The 11354-nt window shown below is 36.9% G+C and overlaps 1 pseudogene; it reads right to left on the reverse strand.

The window, feature by feature from the left end:
• Window positions 1-3503: 3503 nt before the first annotated feature.
• LOC112471141 lies at window positions 3504-3621 on the reverse strand (annotated as a pseudogene).
• Between the last annotated feature and the right edge of the window lie 7733 nt (window positions 3622-11354).

Below are 11354 nucleotides of genomic sequence, written 5' to 3' on the forward strand. Positions count from 1 at the left end.
TTCTGCCATTTGGTTTGCATTTTAGGAATGACACCTGAGTGTAGGTCATCATGAAAATTCATTTTTGCCTGCATCTTTGTACTTCCTGAGAATAACACCAGAGTGTAAGTAACAAAGAGATATTGTCTGGTGCCATCTAGTGTACATATTATAATAACACCTGAGTGTTTGACATCATGAATATTCATTCTCTGCTGCGATTTGGTGGGCATTTTGAAAATAACACTCGTGTATGTCTTCATAAAAAATAATTCTCTGCTGCCATCTTGTGGGCATTTCGGGAATAACACCTGAGTGTAAGCCATAAATATTCATTCTCAGCTGCCACCTGGTGGGCATTCTGAGAATAACACCACAGCACATGTCATAGATATTAATTCTTCCCCTAGCTCATGTGCATTCTGAAAGTAAACCCAGAAGAATGTAGTCTTGAACAGTTTTGGTCTACTGCCATTTCGTGTTTTTCTTGGGAAAGACGCAGCAGTGCATGTCATAAAGTGATTCTCTGCTGCCATTTCGTGGGCATTTTGGGGATAACACCTGAGTGATTGTCAGCATAAAAATTATTTTCTGCTGCCATCTGTTGCGTTTTTTGGGAATAATACCACAGTGCGTGTCATGAAGCTATTTCTGCTACTATCTACGTGCATTTAAAAAATAACACCCCAGGGTATGTCGTTATAAATTTGTTCTCTGCTGCCATTTCATGTGAATCTTGGGAAAAACACAGTAGTGCATGTCATGAAAAATTGTTCTCCACGGCCATCTCATGGATATTTTGTAACTGATACCCAGTGTGTGTTATAAAATTTTTTTTTCTGCTGCCGTTCTGTGGGCATTTTGGGAATAACACCAAAGTGTAGGTCATCATAAAATTTAATTTGCTGCTGCTATCAGGTGTATATTTTAGTAATAACACCTCAGCGTTTGATATTATGAATATTTATTATCTGCTACCACCTGGTGGACATTTTGAAAATAACATTTAGGCGTATGACATCATAAGAAGGCAATTATCTGCTGCCATCTCGAGGGCATTTTGGAAATAACACCTCGTATATCTCATCACGAATATTTATTCTTTACTGCCATCAGGTGTGCATATTGGGAATAACACCACAGTGCGTGTCATGAAAAGTTATATTTGATGCTATCTCGTGTACATTTAAAAACAACACCCCAGGATAAGTCGTTATAAATTTTATCTCCGCTGCCTTTTTCTGTGAATCTTTGAATTAACACAGGAGTGCGTGTCATGAAAAATTGTTCTCCGCTGCCACCTCGTGGACATTTTGAATATTACTTCCAAATGTATATTATCAACAAATATTTTCCATTGGTATTCGGCGAAATTTTTGGGAATAAAACCTTACTATAGGTCATCATGAAAGTACATCCTCTGCCCCAATATTTTGTGTATCTTGCAAATTACACAAGAGCGTAAGTAAAAGTAATTATTCCGTGCTGCCATCTGGTGGGTATTTTAGGAATAACACCCGAGTATTGTCATCACGAAAAATCATTCTGTACTGCCATCTGGTGAGCATTTTGAAAATAACCCCAGTGCCTGACGAGAAAAGGTTTTACTGCTATGTTATGTATATTTAAAAAATAACACCTCAGCATATGTTGTTATAAATTTTTTCTCTGCTGTCATTTCAAGTGAATCTTCGGAATAAAATCGGAGTATAAGTTATAAAATATTGCTATCTGCTGCCATCTCGTTGACATTTTGATAATGACACCCAGGTGAATGTCATCATAAATTTTTTTTCTGCTACCATCTTGTAGGCATTTGGGGAATAACATCCAAGTGTAGCTGGTCATGAATAATCATTCATGCCACCATTTTGTGGAAATTTGGGGAATAACACCACATCACATGTCTAAAACAATTATTTCTGCTGTTATCTCGTGCAGAAATAATAAACATGAGATGGCAGTAGAGATAAAACTTTCATAACATCATGCCCAACAATCACTCTTCTGTCATGCACAAAACGCCCACCTGGTGATTGGAGAGAATGATGTCAAACACTCGGTGTTATTCCTAAGTGCCCACCAGATGACAGCAGATAATCACATTTACTTACACGCTGGTGTATTACAAGATGCAAAGTAGATGAGAGAAGAAAATGTATTTTCATGGCATATACTTGAGTGCTATTCCCAAAATGCCCACAGGATGGCAGCAGAAAAAAAATTTTTTTAAGACCTACGCCTGCTTGTTACTTTCAAAATGCCCACAAGATGGAAGCAGAGAATAATTTGTCATTACATGAACTGTATTTTTCCTAAAATACATATGAAATGGTTGTTTATAACTACTTTTTATAATGACATGCTCTTAGGTATTATTTTTAAAATCACATGATATAAACAGCTGAAATAATTCTTTATGACATGTGCTGTGCTCTTCTTCCCAAAACACCATGAGGTTATTTTCTAAATTTCCCACCGCATAGCAGCAGAGAATGAAAATTCAGGACGACAAACATTGTGGTTTTATTACTAAAATATTCACCAGGTGGCAGCACAGAATAACTCTTCATTACTTACATTCTGGTGTTATTCCAAAGATGGGAGCGGAAAATGAATTTCCATGATGACCTAAACGCGAGTGTTATTTCTAAAATGGCCACCAGATGGAAGCAGAAAAATTATTATGACATTTCACTTGCCTGTTATTTTCAAAATGCCTGTGAGATGGCAGCAGAGAATAATTTTCATGACAAGCACTTCTGTATTTATCTCAAGATACATACAAAATGGCTGCTGCTGCTGCAAAAAAAAATCCCTCAATTTTTTTCCTAACTGCACTAGGTTGCAGCAGAAATAACGGTTCATGACGTGCGATGTGGTGTTATTCTCAAAATTACCACCAGATTGCGGCAGTGAATGAATATTTACGATGACTTACTTTTGGGTGCTAGTTCCAAAATGCCAACAATATGGCATCAAAAAACAAATCGTTATAATGACATGGACCTTGGTGTTATTTTAAAAATGTCCACGAGATGGCAGCGAACAATTTTTTATGACTTGATCTAAATCATTTCTAAGATCCACACAAATGGCAGTAGAGAAAAATTAAAAATGACATAAACTGGAGTGTTTTTAATTACACACAATATAGCAGCAATAAATTTACTTGACGTATACTGTGGTGTTTTTCCCAAAATGTGCACCAGATGGGAGCAGAGAATAATTTTTTTTTACTTACACTCTTGTGTAATTTCCAGATGCACACGAGTGTGGGGCAGAAAATGAATTTTCATGATGACCTACAGTAAAGTTTTATTCCCCAAATTCTCAATAGATGACAGCAGAAAATTTTTGTAATGATATACACCTGGAAGTAATTTTTTAAATGTCCACGCGATGGCAGCGGAGAACAATTTTCGTGTTGCACTCTTGTTATTCCCAAGAGTCATATGAAATGGCAACAGAAAAAACTTTTATAATGATATACCCTGGAGTGTAATTTGTATTATTATCATTTATGCCTACAGCACCTGGGTTTCCCAGGTGGTCCCCCATCCAAGTACTAACCAGGCCCGACCCTGCTTAGCTTCTGAGATCAGACGAGATCCCGCGTGTTCAGGATAGCATGGCGTAGACTTGTTATTTTCAAAATTCCCACAAGATGGCAGCAGAAAACAATTTTTCATGGCATGCACTTTTTTTTTTCTCAAGATGCATACAAAGTGGCAGCAGACAAAACTATTTCTTGATGACTTTCTCTTGGGTGTTATTTATAAATAGCACAGGAGTGGCAACAGAAATAGATTTTTTGTGACATGCGCTGTGGTGTTCCCAGCACAGGGCAGCAGTAATTTAGTATTCATGATGAGAAACATCTGAGTGTTAATCCTGAAATCGCCACAGATAGCAGCAGAGAATAACATTTTATTACGTACATAATATGTTTTGCCCAATATGCATACTATATCAGGATTGAAAATAAATTTTTTATGACATATATGCGGGCATTATTTTCGAAATGCTCACGAGAAGCCAGGAGAGAACAATTTTTCATGACATGCACTGCTGTGTTCATTCCAGGGTAACATGAAATGTAAGAAGAGATAAGAATTTCATGTCATACTCCACATGCACTCTTTTGTCATATACAAAATGTCCACCAGATGGCAGCAGAGAATAATATTTGATTATTTCCACTCGTGTCATTCGAAGATGCACAGTAAATCAGAGCAGAAAATTTATTTTCATGATGGCATACACTCGGGTATTATTCCCCAAATGCCCACAAGATGGCAGTAGAAAATAAATTTTTATGACGACATACACTAACTTGTAATTTAAAAATGGACATGAGATGGCAGCAGAGAATATTTCATGACATGCATTTTTGTGTTTTTCCAAAGATGCACATGAAATGGTGGCAGACGACTTTTCATAATTCACATCCTTGGGAATTATTTTCAAAATGCACACAGGATAGAAGCTGAAATAATTCTCTGTGACATGTGCTTTAGTCTTCCTCTCAAAATGGCCTGCAGGTGGCAGATGAGAATTAATATTCATGATGACAGAAGTGTTTTTTCTAAAATATACAGCAGATGGCAGCAGAGAATAACTTTATTACTTACACTCTAGTGTTATTCCAAAAATACACAAAGTTAGGGGCAGAATCCGAATTTTCATGATGACCTACACTCAGTTGTTATTTCTAAAATGCCCACTAGATGGAAGCAGAAAAATTAATTACGACGACACAATTGCATGTTATTTTCAAAATGCCTGTGAGAAGATAGAAGAGAATAATTTTTCATAACATGCACTCCTGTGTTTATCTCAAGATGCACACGAAATGGCTGCTGACAAAAACTTTGCTCAACAACATGCTCTTAGGTTTTATTTTCTAACTGCACAAGTTAGCGGCAGAAATAATGGTTTATGACATGCGATGTGGTGTTATACACAAAATTCCTACCAGATGGCAGCAGAGAATGACTATTCATGAGGACAACACCCAGGTTAATTCCTAAAATACCCACCAGATGGCAGGAGAGAATAACTTATTTATTCTCATGTAATTCCGAAGATGCACACAAGATTAAGACAGAAAAAAATATTTTCATGACCTACACTAAGGTTATATCCCAAAATGCCCACCAGATGGCAATGAAAAAAATATTTTTGATGACATACAATTGGTGTAATTTTTAAATACCCATGAAATGGCAGCAGAGAACAATTTTTATGACTTGCACTGCTGTGTTGTACCCAAGATTACATGAAATGGGAGCAGAGAAAAAAATTCATAAAGACATGTCATTGGTGTTATTTTTTAAATACACAAGAGAGAGCAGCAGAAATAAGTTTCATGATATGCAATCTGGTGTTATTCCACAAATGCCCAAAGCATGGATACAAAAAATGAACATTTATGATAACCAACACAGGGAGATTATTCCTCAAATGGCCATTGATGGCAGCAGAAAATAACTTTTGATTACTTACACTCTGGTGTTATTCCCAAATGCCAGCCACATGACAGCAGAGAAATACATTTAATTACTTATTCTCTGTTGTTATTCTAAGATGCAGAGTAGCTGAGAAAGGAAAATATATCTTTAGATTAGCGTACACTCGGGTGTTATTCCAAAATACCGATGGGATGGCAGCAGGAAATAAATTTTTATGATGACATACACTTGCATGTCATTATCAGAATACCCAGGAGATAGCAGCAGAGAATAATTTTTATGACATGCACTGCTGAGTTTTTCCCTAGAAGCACATGAAAGTGCCACAGACAAAAACTTTTCTTAATGACCAGCTCTTATGTGTTACTTTCCAACTGCATGAAATAGCTATGACATGGGCCGTGGTCTTATACCCCAAATCCCCATTAGATGGCAGCAGAGAATAATTTTTCATAACATACAATCCTGTTTTTTTTTTTTTACCAAGATACACACGAAAATGCAACTAACAACTTTTCATAATGACATGCCCCTGAGTTTATTTTCAGAATGAACATTAGATGGCAGAATAAATAACATTGTATAACATGCGCTATGATTTATACCCAAAGTTCCCACCAGACAGCAGCACAAAGTAAGTTTTTAACGTACACTGGTAAAATCCCCTAGATGCACACACGATGTGGGCAGAAAATTTTCATGATGTCCTACACTCCGGTGTTATTCCTAAAGGTCCACGAGATGGCATCAGAGAATAAGTTTTTATGATGACATACACATGGGTGTTACTTTCAAAATGCATACGATAGCCGCAGAAATGACTGCTCATGACATGCACTGTTGTGTTACTCCCCAAATGACCACCAGATGGCAGCAGAAAGTAAATTTTTATGATGACATACACCCAATATGGCCACCATATGGCAGCAGAGAATGTATATTCATGATATCAAAACTCAGGTGTTATTAATAAAATATACACTCGAATGCAGCAGAATATTAATTTTTATGATGCCGTACACTCAGCTGTTATTACCATATGCCCACAGGATGGCAGTAGAAAAAAAATTATGATACACGGCGGGTGTTATTTTTTAAATGCCCACAGATGTAGAGAACAAATTTTCATGACATGTACTCCTGAGTTATTGCCAGGAATCACACAATATGGAAGCAGAGAAAAAAATTATAACGACATGCCAGGTGGTGGTATTCTTTAAATGTAAACGAGTTATTTGCAAAAATAATTTTTGAAACGCACACCACATAGCAGCAGGAAATAACCTTTTATATTTATATATACATACGTGTTATTTTCAAAATGCCCACCAGATGACAGCAGAGAATAATTTTTCACGCCGTGCATTCTTGTGTTTTTCCCAAGATGCACACGAAATGGCCACAGACAAAAACTTTAACCAAATATCCTTAGATGTCATATTCTAACTCCATGAGATAGCAAGAAATAACTGTTTATGATATGAGCTGTGCTCATATTCCCAAATTCCTTAGCATATGGTAGCACTGAGTGAGTATTCATGATGACCTACACTAGGGTGTTATTTTCAAAATGCCCCCAAGATGGCTGAAGAGAGTCACTTCATGACATGCACTCCTGTGTTTTTCTCAAGATGCACACAAAACGGCAGCAGAAAACTTCTCATAACGACAATCCCTTGAGTTTATTTTCCGAATGCACATGAGATCAGCAAATAACATTAATGACATGCTCTGTGTTTTATTCCACAAATTCCCACCAGATGGCACAGATAATAAATTTTTAAGATGACAAACACCTGGGTGTTATTTATAAAAAATCTACGAAGTGTTAGAGGAGCAACAAGTTTTATGACATGCAATCCTGTGTAATTCCCAAGATTCACACGAAATGACAGTAGACAAAAACTGTTCATAATGACATTCCCTTAGGTTTATTTTCAGAATGCATGTGAGATAGCAGCTGAAATAACATTTTATGACACACTCTGTTGTGTTCTTCCACCAGCTGGCAGCTAAAATGAATACTCATGATAACCTACAGTAGGGTGTTATTCCAAAAATGCCCAGGAGATGGCAGCAGAGAATTAATTTTTATGATGATATACAGCCGGGTGTGATTTTCATAATGCCCACCGGCTGGAATAAGAGAATGAATATTCAGGCTATCGAACACTCAAATGTTATTACTAAAATATACACAAGATGGCAGCAGAGAATATCTCTTTACTACTTTCACTCTGGTGCACAAAGATGAGGCAGAAAATGAATTTTCATGAAGACCTATAATCATGTGTCATTCCTAAAATGCCCACCAGATGGCAGCAGAAAAAAAAATGAACATACGCTGGCATGTTATTATCTAAATGCCTACGAGATGGAAGCAGAGAATAATTTTTCATGACATGCACTCGTCTTATTTCCAAGATGCACATGAAATGGCCTCAGAGCAAAACTTTGCTTAGCGACGTGGTCTTATTTTCTAACAGCCGACTTAGCAACAAATATAATTGTTTGTGATATGGGCTGTGGTGTTATTCCTTAAATTCACAGCAGATCGCAGCTGAAAATGAATAGTCACGATGAACCAACACCTGCGTGTTCATTTCAAAATGCACACAAAATAGCAGCAGAGAATCACTTCATGACATGCACTCTTGTGTTTTTCCTAAGATGCACATGGACAAAAGATGCAACAGACAAAAACATTTTCTGACGACTTGCCCTTGGCTTTTATTTATAAAATGTACGTGGGATAGGAGCTATAATATCTTTTTCTGACATCCACCGTGCTGTTACACCTAAAATTCCCACCAGATGGCAGCAGAGAATGAATATTCATGAAAACACCTAGGTGTTAATCCTAAAATACCACCAGATGGCAGCAGAGTAAATTTTTATTACTTACACTATGTGCTATTCCCAAGATGCTCACTATATCAAGGAATAAAATTAATTTGTATGATGACATACACGTGGGTGTTATTTTTAAAATGCTCATGATATGGCAGAAAAGAACAATTTTTGTGTGTGTGTGACAGGAACTCCTATGTTCATTTTAAGATTAACACGAAAGGGCCGCAGAGATAATAATTTCATAACATCATGCCCAACAGACACTCTTCAGTCATACACACAAGATGGTAGCAGAGAACGGATATTTGTGATGTCAAACACACCAGATGGTAGCAGAGAACGGATATTTGTGATGTCAAACACTCATTGTTATTCTAAAATTCCCACCAGATGGAGCAGAGAATGTTTTATTACTTGCACTCTGATGCGATTCCAAGATGCACAGTAGATGAGAGAAGAAAATATATTTCCATGATGGCATACATTTGGGTGGTATTCCCAAAATGCCGACAGGATGGCAGCAGAAAATAAATTTTTATAATGACATATGCTTGCTTGTTATTTTGAAAATTCCCACGAGATGGCAGCAGAGAAAAATATTTCATGACATACACTCATGTGTTTTCCTCTAGATATTCTTAAAATGGCAGTGGAGAACTTTTCATAACAGCATGCCCCTAGGTTTTATTTTCAGAAAGCACATGAGATAACAGCAGAAATAATACTTTACGATACATCTTCTGTTCTCCTTCCAAAATGGCTCACCAGATGACAGCAGAGAATGAATAGTCACGAATATACACCTGGGTGTTATTTTCAATGCCTACAAAATGACAGTGGAGAATCACTTCATGACATGCACTCCTGTGTTTTTCCCAAGATGTACACGAAATGGCAATGGACAAAAACTTTTCATAATGACATGCCCTTGGGTTTATTTTCAGAATGCACATGATGTAGCAGCAGAAATAACATTTTATGACATGCTTTGTGATGCTATTTTCAAAGTGCCTTCCAGATGGCAGCTGAGAATAACTTTTAAAATTGCACTCTGGTGTAATTCCCAAGATGCACTTAGGTGGCAAACGAATTTTCATGATGACATACACATGTATTTTATCCCAAAATGCCCACCAGATGAGAGCAAAAAATAAATTTTTATGATGACATATACCTGGTTGTTATTTTCAAAATGCCCACACGATGGCAGCAGGGAACAATTTTTCATAACATGCACTCCTCGTTTTTCCTAAGATACATGCTAAAAGGCAGCAGACAGAATATTTCATGATGACATACCTTTGGGTGTTATTTATAAAATGGCACACTATATAGCAGCAGAAATATCATTTCATGACATGCACTGTGGTGTTATACCCAGATGGCAGCAGAGAATTAATATTCATGAGAAACACCTGGGTGTTAATCCTAAAATGCCCACAAGATGGCAGCGGAGAATAACATTTAATTATACTCTAGACGAATTTCAAGATGCATGGTAGATGAGAGCAGAAAATATCTTTTCATGATGGCATAAACTTGGATGTTATTCCCAAAATGCAAACCAGATGGCAGCAAAAAAATTATGATGACATACACTTGCTTGTTATTTTCGAAATGGCCAAGAGATTGCAGCAGAGAATAATGTTTCAGGACGTGCACTCCTTTGATTTCCTCAAGATATACAGGATGGCTGCGCACAACTTTTCATAACGACTTACCATTATTATTTTCAAAATGCACACGAGAAAGCAGTTGAAATAATTCTTTAAAATGTTCTGTGTTCTTTCCCAAATGCCCAAATGGATGGCAGCATAGAATGAATATTCATGATGATAACATTTGGGTGTCAATCCTAAAATGCCAACGAGGTGGCAGCAGAGAATTACTTTCAGGACGTCAAATCCTGATTTTCCCAAGGTACACAAGATGGCTGCGCATAATAGTTTTTCATGACTATATACCATTAGATATTATTTTCAAAATGCACACGAGGTAGCAGTTGAAATAATTCTTTTAAAATTGTTGTATGTTCTTCCCAAAATGCCCAATGGACGGCAGCATAGAATGAATATTCATGATAACAACATTCGAGTGTTATTCCTAAAATATCCACCAGATGGCAGCAGAGAATAACATTTTCACTTATACGCTCAGGTCGTCATGAAAAATTATTCTCTCCTGCCATGTCCTGGCCAATTTTTAAAATAAGCTAGTGTATGTTATAAAAATATATTTTCTGCTGCCACCCGGTGGGCATTTTGGGAATAACATCCGAGTGTATGCCATGATGAAAATGCATTTTCTGCTCTCGTCTACTGTGCATCTTGGAATAACACCAGAGTATAATTAAATGTTATTCTCTGCTGCCATCTCGTGGGCATTTTTATTCTCTGCTGTCATCTGGTGGGCATTTTTTGTATGACAGAAGAGTGCCTGTTGTGCCTGAAATTATGATATTTTTATCTCTGCTTCCATTCGTGTTATCTTGGGATGAACACAAGATAGCATGTCATGAAAAATTGTGTATGTCATCAAAAAAAATTATTTTATTTTTCACCGTGTGCATCTTGGGAATTACACAGAATGTAAGTAATCAAAAGTTATTCTCTGTTGCCGTCTGGTGCGGATTTCAGGATTAACTTCCAGATCAGATAAAAATGCCCACAGGATGGCAGCGGAAAATACATTTTTATGACTTACACTTGCTCGTTATTTTCAAATAGCCCACGAGATGGCAGCAGAGAATAATTTGTCCTTATACGCACTCCTGTATTTCTCCTAAAATGTATACGAAATGGCCGTGAACAACTTTTCATAAAGACAAATGCTTAGGTATTATTTTCAAAATGCACATGAGATAGCAGCTGATATAATTCCTTATGACATGTGCCGTGGTCTTGTTCCAAATTGCCCACCAGAGAGCAGCAGAGGATGAATATTCATGATGACAAACATTTAGATGTTATTACTAAAATGTACACCAGATGGCAGCAGCGAATGACTATTACTTCCACTCTGGTGTTATTCCAAGATGCACAGTAGATG

Source organism: Pteropus alecto, unplaced genomic scaffold (genome assembly GCF_000325575.1).
Source record: "Pteropus alecto unplaced genomic scaffold, ASM32557v1 scaffold45, whole genome shotgun sequence".
Classification (NCBI taxonomy): Eukaryota; Metazoa; Chordata; class Mammalia; order Chiroptera; family Pteropodidae; genus Pteropus; species Pteropus alecto.